The following is a 22,926-nucleotide window of genomic DNA, read 5'->3' as shown; positions in this document are numbered from 1 at the left end:
CTTTGTGTTATCTGGTGTTTCCAATAAACTTGCCAAGCTGACTACAAGGACTTCGCCTCTCTCTTTTGGAGATTCTTTATGGGAATGCAAAGTGGGCACTAGAGAGTAATTTAGCAAATCAGTCACCTCTCAATCACTCAATGCCTAGAGAGCTATAGGCAACTAGGTGGTGCAATGGATAGAGCATCAGAACTGGAGTCAGGGAGACTCATCTTTCTGAATTCTAGGCAAATAACAACCCTGTTTGCCTCAGTTTCCTCATGTGTAAAATGAGCTGGAGAAGGAAATGGCAAACCACTCCACTATCTTTGCCAAGAAAACCCCAAATGGGGTCACAAGAGTGGCACATGACTGAAAAATGACCAAACAAAAACAAAGAGACCTCTATCCTGAGAATATGGGGAAGACCCTTCCCTAACCCTAGAGGAGTTTGAAGCTTGTCAAGCTGACAAGAGAACACAAAGGCTTCAAGAACATTTACAAAAACTGCATGCCACCTAAGTATAGTCAGTAACTTACTGTGTGATTTTGGACAAAACACTTTTTATCTGTGAACTTCAGTTTCCTCATCTATAAAATGATATTATTAGGCTTCATGATCTTTCAGTATTATCATTCTACAAGTATAAGTAAACAAACTAGGTCAGTAATGGGAAGGGAAGGAGCAAGGAAGAGTTCATCTGAGAAGGATTCCTGGCAGAGGTAGGTAGTGGAAAAGGGGAGAAGCTTTAACCTGTTTTTGAAGGAGAAGGTAGAGAATGTCTTCCCATTAAGAGTAATTACCAGGGGCAGCTAGGTGGCACAGTGGGTAGAGCACCAGCCCTGGATTCAGGAGGACCTGAGTTCAAATTCCACCTCAGACACTTAACATTTACTAGCTGTGTGACCCTGGGCAAGTCACTTAACCCCAATTGCCCTGCAAAAAAAAAAAAGAGAGAGAGAGTAATTACCTATCGGGGCAGCTAGGTGGCACAGTAGATAAAGCACCAGCCCTGGATTCAGGAAGACCTGAGTTCAAATCCAGTCTCAGACACTCGACACTTACCAGCTGTGTGACCCTGAGCAAGTCACTTAACCCCCATTGCCCTGCAAAAAAAAAAAATTATACATTACTAATATTGCAGTGGATAGAGTGCTGGACCTGGAGTCAAAAAGACTCATCTTCATGAGTTCAAATCCAGTCTCAGACATTTACTAGCTATGTGACCCTGGGCAAGTCACTTAACTTTTATAATCTATTTTATATTCATAAAATAAGCTGGAGAAGGAAGTGGCAGACCACAGCAGTATCTCCGTCAAAAAAAAAAAAATGTGGTTACAAAGAACTGGGCATGACTGAAATGACTGAACAAGAGCAACAACAACAACAAAGTGTTAATAACATTTCTTCTCTTCCACAGTCTTTTCTTCTTTGTAAAGAGGGAGGTGAGAGACAAAGAGAAGGGGAAAAAAGAAAAAAGGATTTTGATGGAAGGAAATAATTAACCCTCATAACATGAGAGCAATAAAGTATATAAAAAAACTAAATCCAAAAATGTGTTTTTTAGAAGAAACGTACTTGAAGCATAAAGATTCAGACAGAGTTCAAATGAGAGGCTAAGGAAAAATTTATTTTGCTTCAAAAAAATTTAAAAATCAAGGCTAAAAATCATAATCTCAGTCAAAGCAAGAGTAAAAATAGAGTTAAAAGAGCTAAACACTGAAACTACATTTTCCTTAAAGGCACCATAGAAAAGGAAATAATACTCTTTTTTTTTTTTGCAGGATAATGGGGGTTAAGTGACTTGCTCAGTGTCACACAGCTAGTAAGTGTCAAGTGTCTGAGGCCGGATTTGAACTCAGGTACTCCTGAATCCAGGGCCAGTGCTTTGATCCACTGTGCCACCTAGCTGCCCCCCATAATATCAATACTTAATGAATAAACATCAAATAGCATAACATCTAAAGGAAAAGTTAACTGAATTGCAAAGAAAAAATAGATTGGATATTGAAACTATAGTTGACAACTATGTACTCCTTTCAGAATTGAAAAGATCAAACAAAAAGATGAACAGAAACATAAATTAAAGTTTTAAATATAATTTTAAAAAGATAAATATGATAGCTTTCTGGCTATCATTGAATGGAAATAGAAAAGAATCTACCTATTTCTAAGTGTTACATAGCATATTTATAAAAATTGACCATGTGTCCTTAGGAAATAAGAAAAACAAACTTAGAAAGACATTGAGAAAAGAAAAATATCAACCATATTCTTATTGATCACATTACATTATTAAAAACATATAACAAATCAGGGGAACTTTAAATGGAAAATAAATAATTTAATCCTAAAGAATTGGGGGGTCAAAGAACATGTAAAAATAACATAATTTCATCAAAGAAAATGAAAATAATGAGATATCATATCAAAATTTGGAGATATAGTCAAAGCAGTTCTCTCTCTCTCTCTCTCTCTCTCTCTCTCTCTCTCTCTCTGAAATTATATTTCCCTATCTTGCCCAAGCTGGAAGCATAGCAACCTCTCACAAACCTGATTCCACTGCTGAAAGGCATAGGAGCTGTTTGATCTGTTCTGTTTCTGGGCTAGACTGATTCTTCTCTCCTTAGGCAGCTGGGTGCCCTTCTCATTCCTGGGGGTTCACTATATTGGTACCAGGATTAGAGTGTGGATACCCAGTCAGGTTAGCCCACTACAACTCAAAATTCCTAAGCTCAAGTGATCCACCAGCCTTAGTTTCCCTGATATCAGAATACATCACTATGCCTGACCCAAAGCAGAACTTATGAGAACATATATGTCTCTAAACCATCAATTCTCAAAATGTGGTCTGTGAATTCCTGGGGTTCTTAAGACTATTTGAGGGTCTATAAAGTCAAAACTCTTTTCATAATAATACTAAGACATTATTTGTCTATTAAAACAATCTTCACTTTTCCAATGACAAATTTGTGTGAAGCTGCATTTATAACATACTTCTGCTAAAAAACAACCTATTAGAATAGATTAAATGCAGAAGCAGGTGTGGCAGAGCCAGGATTTGATCCCAGTTTCAAATCTGGAACTCATTCTATTACCAATCTTCCCTTCCTGTTATAAGCACAACATGAGTCTGCCATGATATCAAGAGATTTACAAATTATCTGAAAGTGAATTTGGGGATTAGAAGAATGAATGAGATCCAAAGCCACAGATTGGCCTTGGGTGCCTTGTGCTGTTATTTTCAACCAATGGCTGAAAGGGAAATCCCTGTAACCCCCATACTGATCCCTTTCTTTTAACCTTCCTCCTCACCATCACCTCATTCAACCCTCTTTCACAATTTTTTTTGTTTTTGTTTTTTTGTGGATTTTTTTGCAGGGCAATGGGGGTTAAGTGACTTGCCCAGGGTCACACAGCTAGTAAGTGTCAAGTATCTGAGGCTGGATTTGAACTCAGGTACTCCTGAATCCAGGGTTGGTGCTTTAACCACTGCGCCACCTAGCCTCCCCACAATTTTTTTTTAAAGGCTAAGTAAAACCAGCCAACACAGTGACTTTATCTGGCAGCGCATTCATTCCCTATTCCACCTCTGTAGTCCCCTCTCTTTCTATATACGGAGCAAATTGATGTTCATTTCATTCAGTTTTATGGGACTGGGATTCTTTACTGCATTCATCAGAATTCAATTGACTTTCAGTATGATTATTTCTATCATTAAAGACACAGATATTGCTTTCTTGGCTCTGCTTTCTTCACTCTTCATCACCTCACACAAGTCTTCACCTGTTTCTCCGAATTCCTCATGTTCACTGCTTTATATGACATAATACTATTCCATTACATTTATATAACACAATTTGTTCAGCTTCTCCCTAATTGATGAGTACCCCATTTATTCTTGGTTTCTTGCTTCCACAAAGAGTGCTAGTACTAGCATTTTGTTATATATGTAGGATTTTTTTTTTTACTGTTATTGTTCTTCTTGGAGTTTAATCCCAGTAGTGGGTCAAAGGACATGAATAGTTTAGTGACTTTTCTCACACAGTTCCAAATTGTTTTTCAGTAAGTCAAACCAATTTATGGCTCCAGAGTGTGTCAGTCTGTTCTAATAGACATAGCCTTTCTCATCTCTGGTCATGTGGGAAATCCACTGATGGCTTCCATTTCCCCATTAAGAGGAAGTCAGGACTGAGAACTATCACTAAGGGAGGATGTCTGGAGCTTTGCCCCATTGCGTAAAAAATTAGACTGTTCAGACTCACAACACTTTCAGTCTTTTAGTAGCATAAAAATAACTGAGTTTAGCATCAAATGAGCAAGTATAATTAAATTAGGAAGGTCCTGAATAGTAGCTTCTGCCTCAAGCAGTATGTGAACTTCTCCCCAGTTCAGCCTCCTCTGGCTCTCCAACAGCAAGGTCAAGGTTTTGTGGGGACTCTGACACTCTCCGTCACTCTCACATAAATGGAAGACAGATGTCAGGCCACTTACTTTGGGTTTATTTTGTGCTGCTCATCCCAGGAATAAAAAATGTCTAGAAGTGTTTCTGTAGGATACTGTAGAGTATCTTAGATTTTTTCAAGTATGATGACCTTCACATACAAAAATATTTATTGCCCCCTATATGAGATGATTGTGTTTTTATGAGTAATTAATTGAGAAACTACATAACAAGCCAAAATTACTATGAATCAAGTAGTGGTTTTAAATGAATTTGTATTTTATTAATCATAACAGCATCAATATACATTTGAAAAATAGTGATGCATTGACTAATATGTTATTTACTTAGTTTACACAAGGTGTGTTTGCTTATTCATTAAACTGTCATTTCATGAGATGGTTGGTGCTATTATATGGCTTTCAATGTTGACTCAAAAAAAACTGAACATTTCATTGTTACATCTTATTCTACATCCAGTTTGTTTGGGAATTTAGATTTCAGTTCAACAAATATTTAATCCATTGGTGGTATTGGTGGAAATAAACTGGGAAGTCCCAAGTTCATGTTGGTCATTTAGACCAACAATTTAGAGGAACTGAGTAAGTTTTATGCTCTCTGTGGTTACCAAAGGCCAATTAACTTTTTTCTTTCTATTTTGCCCCCTCTTATAGGTTAGCTCCACTAAGGGCTAGAAGTGTATACATTTGTGAAGAAACCTACTCAAAATTAACTCTAAGCCCCCATCCACTGGGGAATTCCTTCTTTTTGAATGGCCTCTATTTCAATGAATGTAGGTCATATGACCTTGGCATAATGGAATTGTTTTCCTATGAAAGCAATTAAATATACTAAATTTCTACAAGCAGTTTTTACTCTTATAATAGAATTAGAAAATAAACTATACTTGCAAACAGAGAGACAATGAATAATAATAAACAATGAATTTCTAATGAGTACCTTCCATTCTCCCAGACTCTTGAAGTTTTCCTAGGCATAGCATCAGGAATTCTAAGCAATGTATAGTTTAATCCCTCTTTTGAGGAGGCAAAGGGGTATTACAACAGATGGACCACAGGAAATTTGACTCAGAGTTCCCATGGGACTGGTCACCAAGCTCTGATGCAGACCCTCTAGAATTAGAGTATCAGCTCATTCAAGGTATGAAAGTATTCAAAGAAGAATCCTATGAGAACCAGAACCCATAAAAACTGGCACTTTCCTCTTTTAGCTGTCTGGTTTTTGGAAGGAACTGCAGAGATTTAACTTATCACAGAAAAGGGTATATATAACCAAGTCATATCTAGCTTTGAGAGAGAGAGAGAGAGAGAGAGAGAGAGAGAGAGAGAGAGAGAGAGAGAGAGAGAGAGAGAGAGAGAATGATGTTCAAACTGAAATCAAGTCCTCCATGTCTTCCAACATAAGACTTTGCCCCAAATAGATTTCAGTTAACAACTATTGGAATTTTGAACAAGAAAAATATATATTATATATATATATATATTAAAATACAGTTTGGGTTTAATATTCCAGAATAATCACTTCTCATTTCCTTCCTGGATCATTTCCCCCTTAAGAATGAAGAATTTCTTTCTGTAATCAATATCATAACTTTGGATTTCTTTTTTTGTGAATAGAATTTTTTTCCAAAATACATGTAAAAACAAAATTTTAACATCAATTTTTTAAAAACTTTGTGTTCCAACTTCTCTGCCCCCCCCTCCATTCGCACCCTCCACCCACAAGAACTCAAGCAATTCAAAATAAGTTATACATGAGTAGTCATGGAAAAATTCCCATATTAGATAATTGTGAGAGAAAACAGTCAAAAAAACCCCCAAAACTTCAGATTAAGGAATTGTCAAAGAGGAAATGAAAAAAATGAAAATGTGTTTCCATCTGTTTTCAGATACTATCAGTTCTTTGCAGATGAGCAGCAATCTTCAGGGTTATATTGGATCATTGCCTTGCCGAAAATAACCACATACTTCCCAGTAGATCATCCCCTACTATTGCTGTTATTTTGTATACAGTACATTTCACTCTGCTTCAGTTAATGTGGGTCTTTCCAGGTTTTTCTGATAGTATCTTGTTCATCATAACCTTTATATAGTACCTTAAGCTTGACAGAGAATTTTCTTCATAAAAGTCCAGCAAAGTAGGTACTATATGGGCAGCTAGGTGGCGCAATGGACAGAGCACCGGCCCTGGAGTCAGGAGGACCCGAGCTCAAATCCGGCCTCAGAAACTCAACACCCACTAGCTGCACGACCCTAGGCAAGCCACTCAACTCCAACTGCCTCACAAAACAAAACAAAAAGTAGGTACCATACGTTTTGCCATTATAATCTATTTCCCTCCATCCCACTCCCTTCCCATGACATTTACTCTATCTTCTTTTTACCTATTCCTCCTCAGAGGTGTTTTACTTCTGACTATCCTCTCCCTCACTCTGAACTCCCTTTTTTCACCCTTCCTTCCTTATCCTCTTCCCCTCCTATTTTCCTGCAGGGTTAAATAGATTGCTCCTCCCAGTTGGGTATGAAAGCTATTCCCTCCATGAACCCACTCCAATGAGATCAGGGTCCCTGAGCTAATTCTGTGTTCTAAATTTTTCTTCCTCCCTCCCTCCAAAACCCTCCCTATGAGATCAAGCAATTCAATATGTCATACTGGTGCAGTTATGCAAAACATCTTCATCCTCCTTGAAAGTGTTTTGCTTTTTACTGCTCTCTCCCCCAATCTGCCCTTTCCTCCTTCCCTTCTTCCCTCCCTCCTTTTCTCCCTCCCCCACCCAGGGCAAAAATATATTACTATATCTACTTGAGTATGTATGTTAGTCCTTCTTTGAGCCAATTCTGATGATATTAAGGTTCACTCATTCCTCAACTCCTTCCCCCTCTTCTGCTCTCTTCCATAAGCTTTCTTCTTGTTTCCTTCATGTGAACTACCTCTCCCAGACCATCTCTCCCTTTCTCCCTCCCCCAGTTTATTTCTCCTACACCTCAACCCTATTTTAAAGATGTCATCATGGATTAGTTAGGTGGCACAGTGGACAAAGCACCAGCCCTGGACCCAGGAGGTCCCAAGTCCAAATCCATCCCCAGACATAAGACACCTCACCCTTTGTGCCCCACAAAAACCAAAACATAAATGCTTTACAGATATCATCCCTTCATGTTCAGTTCATCCCTGTCTTCTGTGAATTTCTTACTAAGATAGTTCTTATGATTTCAAAGTATTATCTTCCCATGTAGGAATGTAAACAGTTTGATCTTTGACTATCCCTCATGAAGTGTTTTTCCTGTTTACCTTTTTATGCTTCTCCAGAATCTTGTATTTGAAAGTCAAATTTTCTATTCAGTTCAGGTCTTTTCATCACAAATGCTTGAAAGACTTCTTTCTCATTGAAATCCCATTTTTGCCTCTGAAATGGCAGAGGAAAGACATTAAACCCACAAGGCTCCTGATACAGTCACCCCAAAAATAGCAATAAAAGAACCCTTGGGGCAGAAAAACACACAAAAATACGGGCTGAGAGTTTTCTCCAGCTATAGATAGATTTCAGGGGTCCGTGCTGGGCCACGAATAAAGCCTAACCCTGCAATCGGGCCAACACACCAGACACCCGCCAGAGGAATTTGCACCAGTGCCTGTGAATCGGCTGCAGCACTGGCATCTTCTGGAACCAAGTGTGCGCGGTCAGACCGAACGGCTGGCCGGGGGCTGGGGGGGGGGGGCAGGTTTTAAGTGCAGGGATACCAGTGGACTTGGGGGAAAGATTCGACTGTCCGACCCCAACAGGGAACCAGGAAGAAATCCTGAGTGGCAAGAGACCCAGGTGGGGGAGGGGAGCAGGGGAGCAGTTTCATCGGAAACTGATAACCACACCACAGAAAGCTTTGCTGGTTGGTTGCTTAGTAAAGTAGGCCTGAGGTTATCTCCGGACCTGAGAACAGGCCAGGTGACATTAAAGCCTGCCCCCTCTCAACCCAAAACACCTGGGACCCTCTGAAGCTGAGAACAGGAGTGGAGCATTTTTCTTGGAAGCTTTAGATATAGGATCCCTGATGTTGACATCTTCCTCTGAGAGTGCACCTCAATCTTCCTTGTCATTAAAGAAACTTTCTATGGTCCTCACCTTTCTCTGTCTGTTCATCTTGCCTTTCTTATACTTGACCAACTTGCTAATCAACCAGCTTTGTGTGTTGTGATTGTCAGCTCCGACAAGCTTGTGCCCCTCTCTCACCTGGGCCACTGCTACTCAAGCCTACTTCTTACTTTCCTAAAGTCTCTCACAGTATTATTTTCATTCATTATAATCATTAATGATATTAATAAGTAGTAGTAGTGGTAGTAGCAGTGGTGGCATGGTGGTAGTGGTGGTGGTGGTGGTGGTGGTAGTAGTAGTAGTAGTAGTAGTAAGAACAACAGTAATAATATTGGTTTGCTTCATCATTTAGCCTCACTTTCTCAGGTAGAAATTCGTATGTCAATAGCATTCTGTTGACAAATATTTTTAAAACTCCATTTACAGTTTTTCTAGGAGTTGACAGAAGAATGCCTAAGGACCCTCCACCACCTATTTTCCACATGGCAATGTGGAAGGTATAACTGTAGTTCCCGGCTGTCCCTTAGAGAGAGATGGTGGTGGTACTGAAGAGTTCATCATATATCTGCTAATCTCTGGTTATGGTAATAAAGTAAGGAAGAAAGGAAGGACCCAGGGGCAATGGAAAGTAGTGGTCAAGGTGAGAGTAGAAAGGTATACAGGGCTGACTTCTGGAATTATCTCTGTCCTAGGTGACACTTATTTCCCCTCACTTCTTAGGTGTGTCCATCCTTTAGTTTAGCTTCTCAAGAAGAAAACTTAAGAGTTACCCCAGACCCATAGCAACATCATGGGAGGTAAGGGTGTGGTACTCCCACGATCTAGAAGATCCATGTAAAATTTTTGGCCTTCCCTTCATACCAGAGAGGAAGAATGAATTATTATAGTATTAAAGGGTAAAATATGTTGTTATTATACCATAATGTATATATATTTTATGCATTTCTGAGTTTCTAAACTTTTTCTGTGTTATCTGCTGGCCTTCCCATGTTATCTGCAGCTTCCTCAAAATGCCCCTTAAATTCCCATTTAATTTATTATGCTGACCCATGAGATATTTAAGCCATGATGAGGAAAGAGGCAATGTGCAAGGGATAACCCTATTGGCTTGAAAAGTTTGGAATTGGATATTCTGGGTACATGGGGCTCCTGTATCTTTTCTCCTCCTCAGCTTCAAAGCATGTTATTTCTTTCCCAGGGAAGCTCAGGAAAGAGCACTTGAGTTAGTTGCCAAGATGACGAACACAAAAGGAAAAAGGGGAAGGACACGATACATGTTTTCTAGGCCCTTTAGAAAACATGGTGTTGTCCCTGTGGCTACATATATGTGAATATACAAGAAAGGTGATATTGTAGATATCAAGGGTATGGGCACAGTTCAGCAAGGAATGCACCACAAATGTTACCATGGCAAGACTGGATGGGTCTATAATGTTACTCAACATGCCATAGGCCTTGTTGTAAACAAACAGGTTAAGGGCAAAATTCTAACCAAGATAATTAATGTGCTTATTGAGCATATTAAGTATTCTAAGAGCAAAGATAGCTTCCTGAAGAGGGTAAAAGAAAATGACCAGGGGGCAGCTAGGTGGACACTTGACACTTACTAGCTGTGTGACCCTGGGCAAGTCACTTAACCCCCATTGCCCTGCAAAAAGAAAGAAAGAAAGAAAGGAAGAGAAAGAAAGAAAGGAAGAAAGAAAGAAAATGACCAGAAGAAGAAGGAAGCCAAAGAAAAAGGCACCGCGGTTCAACTGAAACATCAGCCTGCCCCACCCAGAGAAGCACACTGTGTGAGGACCAATGGCAAGGGACCTGAGCTGTTGGAACCAATCCCCTACGAATTCATGGCATAAATGAGTAAAAATTTAAAAAGATTCTTGGATAAAAAAAAAAAAAGAAAAAGAAAAATTTGGAATTGCCTAGTCTGAACAGCTACTTAGTTTGGTGTATGGCATGCTGGTCTTAGAGCCAAAAGGACATCTTCTTGAGTGTGGGACCCTGGGCAAGTCACTTAACCCTGGATGCCTCAGTTTCTTCATCTGTAAAATGAGCTAGAGAAGAAAATGGCAAACTACTCCAGTATCTTTGCCAAGAAAACCCCAAATGAGGTCATAAAGAGTCAGAAGCAACTGAGAAACGACAACAATAAAGAATGGGTGAGAAATGATTATTTCTCTCTTGCATTTAATAACTATTTTATTAGGACCACGGTTTTTCTCCTTTTCTACTTCCTCATTCAGAAACCAATCATGTGGGAAATCTCTCTTAAAAGTTTACCCAGACCAAGATCTAATCAGACAGTAAAATAAACTCTAAGTTTGGGCTAATGGGTGCATTCCTGCTCCTTGTGTTTGTTCAGACAAGTCTGGGGAAGCATAGATTCTCCCTTTTGTCAGGAAATTGCTAAGTCTCTTTGACCAAAATGTGAGCAACCGAAGTCACTGTACCCTAAGACCCTCATTATAATAAAGCCTACCCTCTTATTGTAAGATTCATTTTCTCATTAATTATTAACCAGTCAGAGTCGATTGAACATCTGCTCTTCTAAGGGCATATAAACTGTGAGCCCATCGCCCTGAGGGGTCTATGGTCTAAGAGAGACAGCCAAATGATCATCTTTTATATTGAAAATGATGGCATGATTAATAAAATGATTAAATTACCCAGAAAATATGTCTCTCGAACCTTGTTAATGCCACAAATGCAATGTTAAAAGACCTGGGGCTAGAGGCAAAATCCCTTGGACCAAACTCTGAGGAAGAGCTGCGATCAGTAGCCCCTAAATCCCAAAAGTGTATCACGTACCCTTTATACCTCTCCCAACCCAACTACCCTTCCCTTTCCTATGTCACCACCCTACATACAAGTTCTTGAGGGAGTCAGAGCCCAGAGGCCCATAGACTAGCCTTGGAATTGGAATTCACTTCAACAAACGTTAATTAAGCAACTACGCAAAATACATTATTGAGGTAGTTTGTTTCATTTCTCTGGGCTTCGATTTCCTCATCTGTAAAATGAAAGGGTTGAATTACATTATACCTAGAGCCTCTTCCGGGCCCCACATTCTGTAGTGCTGTGCAGGGCTTGGGTTTCCTTTTCTTTAGTTTTAAATCTACATTCCTGAGTCTAAACCCAGCTCTCTGTAGGCAGAATCGGTCAGGTACAGGTTTCCTGGGACCTATAATCACAAGGCTTTGCTGCCCTCTGCTGGTCACAGCTTTCATGGCACCTACTAAAGAAGCAGGATGGAGGGCAGGACAATGAAAATTAGACAAATTAGAGCCCAGAGGGACCTGAGAGATCCTGAATCTGGATGCTGAAACAACAGAGAGTTCAGCACCTCCCCACATCCGACTCCAGCAGTTCCAGGCAGGTTCAGTCCAGAGCCTTCCCCATCCCACTTCTGGCCACTTTATGGTCACAAGGTGCTAAGAACTAAGGGTAACACGAAACTGAATAAGAAGCAATCCTTGACCTCAGGGAGTAGACAGTTTTTCTCACAAAGTTAACAGGCCTCTGAGAAAAATCCTAGCCATGACCCTGGATGCTGAGGAGAAGTTGAGAGGGTGAGGTCTGAAGGGATAGGTCTGGATTTTTAAGCTCTCTGACACTCCTATTTCCTTCAGTGTCTCAGTAACCCCTTCCTGATCCTTCCTTGATCAGGAGCAAGAGTGTGAAAGCACAGCTCAAGGTAGCTACCAGGAAGGAAGAGAGAGGGGGGGGAGGGAGGGAGTGAGGGAGAGAGAGGGAGAGAGAGAGAGAAAGGAAGGAAGGAAGGAAAGAAAGAAAGAAAGAAAGAAAGAAAGAAAGAAAGAAAGAAAGAAAGAAAGAAAGAAGGAAAACAACTTAGTGTAGGGGAGAGAGTCCTGGGCTTAGAGTTAGGGGGTTCATAGCTTTGCTAATTACTAGCTGTGTGAAGGTGAGCAGTCACTCCCCCCTTGTAGACTCAGTTTCCATATCTATAAAACGAGAGAGTTGAATCTCTTAGATCCTTCCCAGCTCTAGAGCCTATGATATTATGGAGAAAGAATACAGATTAGGGAAAGGGGAGAATGAAGCCATAAGGCACAGCTTTTTTGGCAAGAGGAAAATAGAGAAAGCAAAGCTGGGGGAGGGGGTGAGTATGGGAGGTTTTCTGGAAGAGGTGCGGGTAAAACAAGGTTTAGAGGGAGACCATAAGGCTTAGAGCTTACAAGGACCATGGAGTGCAATGCCTTCATCTCACAAATAAGAAACTGGGACCCACAGAGGGGAAGTGATCTACTTAAGGTCACCCAGGTGGTAAGTGAATGAGCAGGTTTCCTGACCTGCCTCCCCCAACTCCCAGCGTCGATGGTTCTTTCCTCCAGATCTAGAAGTTGCCTCTCCACAGAGGGGGAGGCCTGGACCAAGGAAGTGAGGGAATGACCCAGGACAAGGAAGCGAGAGAGCAGGAGGGAAGGAGCACATTCATCCGCTTGGCGTTGAGAGTCCAGTCTGAGGAGTCACCGAGGCAGGGTGAACGGTTGATCGATTCAGCCTCTCACCATCACTGCTATCCCATAATAGCATAATGATTCAGTGCAGGGCCCTGTAAGAAGCCTATTAAGCTCTGAATAACAAGGCATTCCCTACCCCAAGTGGATGAGATGGGCCTGGACCCACCAATGAGTCACAAATGGAAAAAACCCTAATTGAGATTCTGGATCATCACAGGAGTTTCAACCAGAAGGAAATACATTCATCTAATCCCACTCCCTTTGTTTTACAGATGAGAAAACTGAGGCCCAGTGATGGTGAAGTGGCTCCGCCAAGGTCAGAGAGGTCACATCTAGCTTGAAAAAGAATGCCCTCTCCTACACACCCCAAAGCTCACCATCCTTCCTGGCCCAATAACCTCCTGAGGTGGCTTCTTACACTTCCAAGTACCTCAAATTGTAAGGAAGTGTTTCCTGGTGACAAAACCACCTTTGTAACGACCCTTGGTTGTATCTAGTTTTGTCATCCGGGGCCAGACAGAACAAACATAATTTATCTTCCACATGACAGCTTTCAAATATGAAGATGGGGGCAGCTAGATGGCACAGTGGATAGAGCACCAGCCCTGAAGTCAGGAGGACCTGAGTTCAAATCCGGCCTCAGACACTTAACTCTTACTAGCTGTGTGACCCTGGGCAAGTCACTTAACCCCAATTGCCCCACTTAAATTAAAAAAAAAAAATGAAGATGCTCACCATGCCTCCCTCTACCGTATAAGGCTCCTCTAGTCCTTTCTACACATCTTCACATGTCACAGATCGGCGACTTTCTGTGATTCCAGATTGTTCTCCTCTGGTCACTGTCTGGATGATTCTAAAAAGAGGGGCCCAGAGGTCCTCCAACTCTCTGAGTCTCTTTCCAACCCTTCCCAGCTGCCTCTCTGGCATTAGCTGGATTGGGTGAACACTTCATCCCGCTCCTCAAACATCTTTAATAGCTCCTACTGCATAAGAGACAAATTCCTCAGCCTACCAGTCAAGACCTGCTATAGTCAGACTTGGTGTTCAGTTCCATATGACTCCTTGTGACCCCATTTGGGGTTTACTTGGCAAAGATACTGAAGTGGTTTGCCATTCCTTCTCCAGCTTATTTTACAGAAGAAGAAACTGAGGCAAACAGGGTGAAGTGACTTGACCTGGGTCACACAGCGAGGAAGTATCTGACGCTGGCTTTGAACTCAGGAAGATGACTCTTCCTGACTCTAGATGTGGCACTTTATTCACTATGGGCCACCTAGTGGCTCCCTAGTCTAATCAGACCCAAACCTGCCCTTTCAGCTTCTCTCCCTTTTCTCCCTATATCTATTGTCTGCTCCAGTGAAATTGAACCTCCCAGTTTCCAGCTATCCTCACCAGTCATTTTTATGTGCCTTCCCCCTTGCCTGGAACAAACTTCTCCCATCTCCATCAGTCTGTTGACATCTTTTCCTTCCTTCAAGGCTTATGTCAGGGTGTTACCTCCTTCAAGAAGCCCACTACAACCCCCAAGGTAAAAGTGAGTCTTCCCTCCTTGAGTCTCTGAGACCATTCTGAACTCTCCTGGACAGATATCTGATTGTGCTTTAACTTATATTACAGTTTTTCTGGCTATGTCTCATGCTTTTACTAAATTGAAGTCGTGGGGGACAAGAGTTGTCTTACTTCAATCCTATCTTTTGTTTTGATATCCAGCTACATATTGATCTTACTTAGAAGCCCCTCCCTCCATGCTACATACCTTCTAGTTAGTGGGCGTTTCTTGGATTTAATAAATTTGAGCTCTTGAATTAGAGTGTGCAGAGCCCCTTCTGGGGGCTTCCCATCTAAGACCACCTTGAGACAATGGTACAATATAAACAGAGTAAAGTTGATACATAAAGCTATGTGTTTTGTGAATATAAGGACTTTGTCTTTTATAAAATGTGTATCCACCCACACACGCATAGTACAGTTCCTACACACAGTAGGCACTTTTAAAATGTTTGTTGAATTGAAAAAATGAGGGGATTGGAATGGAGGAGAGAGAGAAGTGTCAGCCAGAGAGCTCTAAGCATAAAACTGGATTAGAGAATCCATCAGTTTTCCTCTGATCTGTCTTGGCAGACTTCCTGGGGGAAAGAGGAATTCAAAACTCAGCATGAAAAATAACAAGGAGCAATTTGGTGAGCGAGATCGTGAAGAAGAGTGTCCTAAGACTTTAGCAGAGCTTAGAAGAAAGATCAAAGGTGGGAGGAGATGGAGGAGAAGAGGAGGAGATGGAGAGGACGGTAGTGGGGATAGTCATTTGGGGGATCCCAGAAGAACATTTTGTGTAGTGGGTTAAAAGGGAGTCTTAAAACTTGCATAGTGCCCCAACTCCATTTTTTTATGGTTCTCTAGGGTCTTGTATTTGAAAGTCGAATTTGCCGTTCAGTTCAGGTCTTTTCATTACAAATACCTGAAAGTCCTCTTTTTCATTGAAGTTGGAGTTGGAGGACATACCTGGGGTCATGCAGTGGGTCACCATCTTGTGTCTGAGGCCAGGTTTTGGCTGGGATCCCCCTGGATCCAGGGTGGATGCTTTGTCCACTGTGTCACCTAGCTGCCCCATGATGACATCTTTAGTGTTAAATTGAGGGGTGAGAGGAATGCACTGGGGGAAGGGGAAGGGCAGAGGTAGTATAGGGTGAAATCCCACGTGACAGAAACATGGCTGAAGAAGCTGTGGTATATGATTGTAGTGGAATGGTATTGTTCTATAGGGAATGACAAGCAGGATGATATCAGAAAAGCCTAGAAAGACTCATATGAACTGATGTATAGTGAAGTAAGGAGAACTGAGAGGACATTGTGCATAGTGACAGCAATATTGTTGGATGAGCAATTGTGAATGACTTTACTCTCAGCAATACAATGATCCAAGACAATCCCAAGGTTCTAATGATGAAGCATATTATCCACCCCCATAGAAAGAACTGATAAAAAGAGCACTTGTGGATTGTACATGTATTGTGTACATGTTATGTTTACAACTTATATCAGATTGGTTGAAGAAAGGGAAGGAGGGAGAAAATTTTGGAACTCTAAATCTTATGAAAATGAATGTTGAAAACTACCCTTACATGTAACTGGAAAAATAAAATAAATGTTTGTTAAAAACAAAAAACCAACACAAAAAAACTTGCATAGGCAGTGAGCTCTTGAACTCATGACACAATCACTCCAAAAAACATCCAAATAATGCCATGGGACAATGCTAGGGCAGCAAAACCCACAAAAGAATGTGCTAAAATCATCTTCTAACCAAGAATGTCTTGGAAGGTCAGAAGGAGGGAGCTGCTGTGCTAAGACAGGAGTAGGGCCCAACCCCACAGTCACCCTGACACAGATCCAGTCCCAGGAAGGCCTCACCAGAGAAGGAGACCCCCAGAGCCTCTGAATCAGCTGAAGTGCCAGTGTCATCTGGAACTAAGCTCACAGTCTGGTGAGAGGGATGAGCCCTTAGCAGGGGGAGACTACAAGGGTCTATGCTGGTTCTGGCAGAACTTGGGTTTTTCACCCCTGCTGAGAACCAGGAGGTAGGCTTGAGTAGCAGTGGCCCAGTTGGGGAAGGGGCATAGACTCTTTGGAGCTAACAACCACAAAACACAAAGCTGGTGGATTAGCAAGTTGGTCTGGGGGCATCTAGGGACCAGGGAACAGGTGAGTGAAGAACCTGATTCTCCTTAAATCATACCACCTGGGACTTCTGAAGCTTGGGATACCGCAGCCTGGAAACAGTGCCCCACTTTAAGGAGCTAAAAGTCAAGTAAAAGAAAGGTAAGATGAGCAGGCAGAGAAAGGTGAGAACCATAGAAAGTTTCTTCGGTAACAAGGAAGATCGAGGTGCACCTTCAGAGGAAGATGTCAACATCAGGGCTCCTATATCTAAAGCTTCCAAGAAAAATATGAATTGGTCTCAGGCCATAGAGGCTCTCAAAAAGGACTTTGAAGATAAAGTTAGAGAGGTAGAAGAAAAAATGGAAAGAGAATGGAAAGACATGAGAAAAAAGTCAACACCTTGAAAAGTCAAATTGACCAAATGGAAAAGGAGGTACAAAAGCTCTCTGATGAAAATAATTGCCTAAGAATTAGGAATGAACAAATGGAAGCTAGTGACTTTATGAGAAACGAAGACACAATAAAGCAAATCCAAATGAATAAAAAAGTAGAGGGCAATATGAAATGTCTTCTGGGAAGAAAACTTGAATAGTGACACAGAGAGAAGTTGGCCAGGGTGGGAGTAGGGAACTGGACAGCTGTTTAACCTCAATTTCCTCATGTACAAAATGAAGAGGCTGCAATAGGTGAACCTAAGTTGCCTTAAGGCTCTAAGCATCATGATTCTATCGCTAGACTTTTGCCTTCAGTATATACACACAGTAGGTGCATAATAAATGTTTGAGGGATGTTGCAGCAACCATATCAAATGAGTGTCATAGGTATGTGTGAAAAGCATCTAAAAATTGGGTTCTCTGTGTGTTACTCTCCAATTTATATATGTGTGTATGTGTGTGTACATATATATTTATAAAACCATACCTATATGTGTGCATACGTATATGTGCATGCATGCATGAACATGTGCTTTCAGTGTGTATGTGTGCACGTGTTACATACATGTCTGTATGCACATGTATTTCTGTGTCCTTGTGTTTGTGTATATGCATGCATGTGGTATAAGTAAAACATGGGACTTGATTTGCCATAAGACAAATCCCTTTGAGCTATGGAAAAGAGGATTTTTCTGACATCAAAAATGTTGGCTTTCATAAATAGAATTTAAGAATGATTGGACAAAGAATCATGAAAGAGACTTAGAACAGCTGTTTATGATACTTTATGTATTGAAATGAATCAATAAATTTAAGTATAAATGATTATCATGCAAGTTTATTGGGTTATGTCGATGTTCAATTTTGTTTTTTAGAAACACAATTTGAAAAATTTAAATATATGCATCTATATAAAGAAATATTTAAAACAATCTTTTTGTGTACCTTCACATAGGCTATGCTCTAGACTGCTCTCTACCTTGACCACCCCCATGGCCAACCCTACCAAGAGTGGCACTTCCAATCCCTTTTAAGTGACTGAAGGAAGATGGCCCCATGGGCTCCCTTGGAAAGAACATTCCAGGTATGGGGTGTGCCTGGGAGAATGCTTGAGGGCAGGAGGGGACAATCCCACAGAGGATGTGGGACAAATTACCTTAAGAGAAGAAGGAGAAGGCTTCAGTGTAGGAGGAAACAATTAGAGAGAGGTTTGGAGGGCCGGAAAGAGCAAGAGGGGAGTCTTTAAAGTTACTTGTTGACAGAGGGGCAGGTTGAAAGATAAATTGTGATGGCTCATCTAATGAGCCCAGGAAGTCTTCCTGGAAGAAGGAGCCTCTTTTGAATGATGGGAGAGAGACAGTCACTAGGAAAGGGTATTCCAGGCACGGTGGATAGCCTGGAAGAAAGTTTAAGGGGAGGAGGGGCCAAAAAGGTATATGGTGGGAGTTGGGGAAGGGGACAAGGTGTGAAGACTGAAGCCCAGGAAACTTCAGGTCACCTTGTGTTCCATTTGGGAGGTGGAAAACAGCACCATCATCAGAAGAGACCTAACTCTGGCAAAGAAATGGAAATCTAGGGGATGCCCATCAATTGGGGAATGGCTGAACAAGTTGTGGTATATGAATGTAATGGGATACTATTGTGCTATAAGAAATGATGAACAGGCAGATTTCAGAAAATCCTGGAAAGACTTAAGAGGACTGATGCTGAGTGAAGTGAGCAGAACCAGGAGATCATTGTACACAGTAGCAGAAACATTATGTGATGATCAACTGTGATAGACTTGGCTCTTCTCAGCAGTGCAATGATCCAAGACAATTCCAAAGGACTCATGATGGAAAAATGCTCTCCACATCTAGAAAAAAGAACTGTGGAATCTGAATGCAGATTGAACCATGCTATTTTTATTTTTTTTTCCTTGAGGTTTTCACCTTTTGTTCTGATTCTTCATTTACAACACAACTAATGAGGAAATATGTTTAATGTGACTGTACATATATAACCTATGTCAGATTGCTTGGGGAGAGGGGAGGGAAGGAAAGGAGGGAGAAAAATTTGGAACTTATAAAAAATGAATGTTGAAAACTATCTTTACATGTAACTGGAAAAAATAAAATACTATTAATATTGAAAAAAATTTTTTTAATTAAATTAATGATCCTGGGGGAAAAAAAGAAGAGACCTAACTTAATACCACCCAATGTGCAGATAGTAAAACTAAGCCCCAGAGAAGAAGTGACCCGCCAAGATTACATAGCTGTTTAGTGTTCTTTCGGCTGAAAGCAAAGACCCTTTGCTGAAGAGCAGGAAGGTTTGCCTTCTTCAACCATGAGGTGTTTGAAACGCAGAGCCTCCCGTGAGCCTGAATGAATCTATGTGACTCTAACTTCACTACCAGAGCAACTGAGTTCAGCTGTTTATGCAACCCAGGGATTTTTCTCTTGTTCAGGAGGGTTGAGGGAAGGGGTGTCCTAGAACCAGCTCAAAATAGCTTTGGGGTGCTGCCCAGTATGAACATTATTTGCACCCTAGAAATCAAAAAACACTACCAATCAGGGTTTGATTTATTGTTTTGTTGACTGTCTAGATTTAAGAAATTGATGGAGAAAATGTTGATGATGCAGATTAAATTTAAGTGTGTCAAGAGTATTTTTCCCCCAGAAAACTGGTTGTTAAATGTTTACCAGCATACTCTTGGCTCAGGGACCAGATTCTGTCCCTGAACAGCCCAGTCTCTCTCCTCCTTCTAGGCCTCTCATATGGGAAGCTTTCCCTGATTAAAAATCACCCCTTCCTCCCTACTTGTTCCCTCTGCCCTCCAACACAGAAGGCATTCCATTCCCATTTACAAGATATCCTGTTGCCCCTCTGGGTCCAGGGCCTTAGCTCCTTCATCACTGTAAGAACTCTCCAGGGTAGGGACCTTTTCCTGCTTCCTGTCCTGGCTTCTCAAGCACACTCCCATCAACCCCCCAGCACACTGGGCTTGGCCCGCAGGCAGGGCAATCCCAACGGGCAGGGCAGAAGTCACCATCTTGGAGTTCTCCTGGACTGGTCTCCCCCAACAGCATCCTACTCTTATACCCCACTAACCCCCAAGGAGAGGCAGGGATAGATTTGAGCTTCTAAAAGTTCCAACAAAAGTCAAAGAAGGTGGGGAGGAGAGTCGTAAGAGGAGGGTGTGGTTTTTATGAACATGGGCAGCATGAGTGAAACCTTCGGTGCCTCCAACATTCCCACCCCCCTCTTTTCTCCCCATCTGGGGCCACTCCTTACTTTCTGACTTCAAAGGTGCCTTAAATCCCACGCCCCCAATGTTGTCTCTTGCTTCTTATCCCACAGCAGTCAGTCAGTAGTTTGTCCTGAGTACCAAAACACGGACACAAGGCCATGGAGAAACATGAAGAAATCATGGAGAAACATGATCTTCCTTGCCTTTTCCCTGGCTGTGTCCCCAAGTCTAGAACACTGCCTCTCATCACTTCTATCTCCTGATTTACCTGACTTCCTTCAAGACAGTTCAGATCCTACTTTCTACAAGAATCCTTTCCCTGTCTTTTCTTCCCTGTCCCTCCCCACTTCCCTCTGAGATTACCTTACATTTATACATCTTGAGTGTACATACATAGTTGTTTTCTTGTTACACCCTCCATTTGATTGTAAACTCCTTGAGGGAAAGGACTACTTTTTTCTTTTCTTTATGTCCCCAGCACAGTGCCACAACAGTGTGTAGCAAATACAGGGTAGGCCAAAAATCATGAAGGAGGTTTTAATATTTAATAACTCCTTTATTTTTTTAAGTTTATAATACCATAACATCATAGACAGCATATAAAGGAAATGAATTTACATTATGTGTGGAAAAATCAAATCTCTTAAATGGCAAAAAATAAAAAATAATTTTGAGAAAGTTATCAAAACATTGTGACTTTTGGCCCACCCTGGACTTAATGAGCTTAATGAGTGCCTGTTAATGATAATAATGATGAAGGATGAGTGGAGACCGCAGTAAAGATCACAGTGTGTACTCCTTGTCACACTGGCATCCGAGTAGAGTTGACATTTATATAAGATTTTTAAAACACTTTACATAATACACTTGGTCCTTATGATAAATGACCCTCAGCCCAGAGAGTACCCCATTCCAACAGTTTACAGCACATCCTGGTGTCTATCTGGTCCGGCAAGAAGGGAAGATGATGTGGAAAGTGCACTGTTCTAAGAGTCACAAAGGCTGGCCTCTAATCACAGCTCTCCCATTACTTGTGTGACTTTGGCCAAGGTGTTTGCCTCATTGGGACCTCAGCCTTGATCATCTCTATAGTCTCTTCCAGATGTAAAGCTCTCTCTCTTGTCTCTACCATTTACTTTGTCATGTTAGGTCATGATGTCCTTACTATGTGTCCTTAGCCCCAGTTTCCTTTCTTGTCTATGAGGGTGGAGAGTTCTTAACCTTATTTGAGTTATGCCCCCTTGGCATTTTGGTGAACCTTTCTCAGAAGAATGGTTTTAAATACATAAAATAAAATGGTATTAGAAAGGAAATCCATTATATTGAATTATACCTTTTCAAAAGAATGGGTTCTTCTCAGAAAAAGAAATCTGTGAAATAAAATTGGAAGGAAACCAATTGTATTGAAATAAAGACATATTTTTTTCCCATCCTTGTTCATGAACCCTTTAAAATCTATCCACTAGACTCCTTGGAGGTCCATGGACATCAGAATAAGAACCCTGGATGAAATGATCCCTAAGGTCCCTCTTAGTTCCATCCTATGATTCTATTATTATCCCCATTTTAAAGATGCAGGAACTCAGACAGGTGAAGTCACTTGCCCAAAGACACACAACAAATAATGAACACCAAGGGTGACCTTGAAGAGGAAAAAGATGTATGTTAGTTGAAGACAACATGAAGAAAGGAATGGACAGTCAGAAGGAGGCAGTCCCATGCCTTTTAATTCTTCTAAAGGGCGGTGGGGGGGTAGGTTTATGGATTATCTGATGAAGCCTTCCTCTTTTCCCACTGGTTACCTCCTGAATCACTGCCCAGCCACAAGTAGCCAGGGCCCATCCCTCTCTCCACCAAATACTAAATTTACTCAATTAAGACAGACAGACAGAGAAGGATAGACACACACACAGAGAGACAGAAGGAGACAGAGACAGAGAAAGATAGACAGAGACACAGCAAGACAGAGAACACCTGAGGACAGATAAACAGAGCTCAAGACATCTTATTGAGGGTATGAAGGAAAGGTGAATATAAATGATTAATCAAAAAAAGACCATGAAGGAAGTTTAACTATTATTCTTTTCTTAAAGTTTCTAGGGTTTCCACCATGTATCCCATTACTTGGGAGGAAGAGACTGTATCATCTTAGTTCTGTGGAATCCTCCGTAAGAAGCCGCTGCTTAGTAAACATTAGGGCAATAACAATAATTATGCTAACAAGTGGCCCAAGGACACATGAGGAGGTAAGGGGCAGCGTCAGGAGCTTTCAGAGCCTCCTGGAGCAAGAAATCTAGAATCCCTGGGGTTGGAGAACAGTAATAATGAATCCTCTCGATCTTCCTGTCCCTAACTTTTCTTGAATGAATGAGCAGTTCCTGGGATGGAGAGGGAAATGGATCATCCATCTATCTGGCAATTTTTGGGAGAGGAGAGAATTATAAGGCCTGTTTCTTGTGAGTAACCAGAGAAAGATGCCCAGAGCATGTCCTAGCAGAGCACAATCAACTCTTCGGTGTCCAGGAGCTGGTTTTCCAACTTGTGGTTTTTCTAGACTCTAGTTCTAGTTTCTCATTTCAACCATTTC

This window comes from Dromiciops gliroides, chromosome 5 (genome assembly GCF_019393635.1).
Source record: "Dromiciops gliroides isolate mDroGli1 chromosome 5, mDroGli1.pri, whole genome shotgun sequence".
Lineage (NCBI taxonomy): Eukaryota > Metazoa > Chordata > Mammalia > Microbiotheria > Microbiotheriidae > Dromiciops > Dromiciops gliroides.
Note: the sequence above shows the minus strand (reverse complement) of the source record.